At 36.3% G+C, this 881-nt stretch overlaps 1 non-coding gene across 1 annotated transcript; it reads left to right on the top strand.

The window, feature by feature from the left end:
- The first annotated feature begins 542 nt into the window (after positions 1 to 542).
- On the top strand, positions 543 to 615 carry Trnav-cac (transfer RNA valine (anticodon CAC)). The gene has a single exon. It is a non-coding gene; the product is annotated as a tRNA-Val (tRNA).
- The last annotated feature ends 266 nt before the right edge of the window (positions 616 to 881 follow it).

Here is an 881-nt window from a genome sequence, read left to right as displayed (position 1 = left end):
TGAAAAAGGTTAAAAAAACCAGCAAACAGCTGTTTCGGCAATCGGCACTCTAAAATACAAGTGCCATCAACAGTGCATTAAAAACGAAGACGGGTTCACCCGACTAAAACACAGTCGAGGCGAACATTGGAATGAGAGACGAGTTGTAAAAGATATGAGAGCAGTACCATTCACTATGCTGTGTGTGTTTTGCGTTTTTTTTTTACAACAACTGCAAAAAAATTATGCTGTAGAGAAGAAAATTACAATGAAAAAGGAAACAGTTTGATGAATTCATCCCCTTGGGGAGGGGCCCGTGTCCCCTGCCCCCTAGATTCAGCTATTATTGGCACTTGACCCTGAATGATGATTCTGTTTGAAAGCAAATAAACTCACTCCCAAAAATTAAAAATATATTCTCAACACAAGAAGTAAAAAAAATTATTTTGTTGCTTCTTAAATCTTTTCATTCTATACTTTTGAAATTGAATATCAAATTTCTTGATTTTGGAAGAATAAGATTAGTTTTGTTTAAGTACAGTATTTTGTCACTCCGTCTTGTCGTTTCCGTAGTGTAGTGGTTATCACGTGCGCCTCACACGCGCAAGGTCCCCGGTTCGATCCCGGGCGGAAACAAGGTAGAGTTTTACTAAATTCTTCTACCTTTTCGAGTTTTTGTTGAAGTTTTCTTATAAGGAGGAATTTTCAACTGGAAATTAATTCATCGGAAGTTACGTAAGTTTTTTTGAACTAAAATAACACTCTTTAATTTGACAATTAGTAAGCGTGCAATAGAAATCAACTGGAAAGAGTAAAATCTCATTACAGCGAATACCAATACACAATGAAATATCTGCTTCAGCGAAAAGCGTAATAAATGCCGAGTCCCGTTTTAATAACCA

This window comes from Uloborus diversus, chromosome 6 (assembly GCF_026930045.1).
Source record: "Uloborus diversus isolate 005 chromosome 6, Udiv.v.3.1, whole genome shotgun sequence".
Taxonomy (NCBI): Eukaryota; Metazoa; Arthropoda; class Arachnida; order Araneae; family Uloboridae; genus Uloborus; species Uloborus diversus.
The sequence above is the reverse complement of the archived record's forward strand: the minus strand, read 5'-3'. Positions and strand labels throughout refer to the sequence as shown.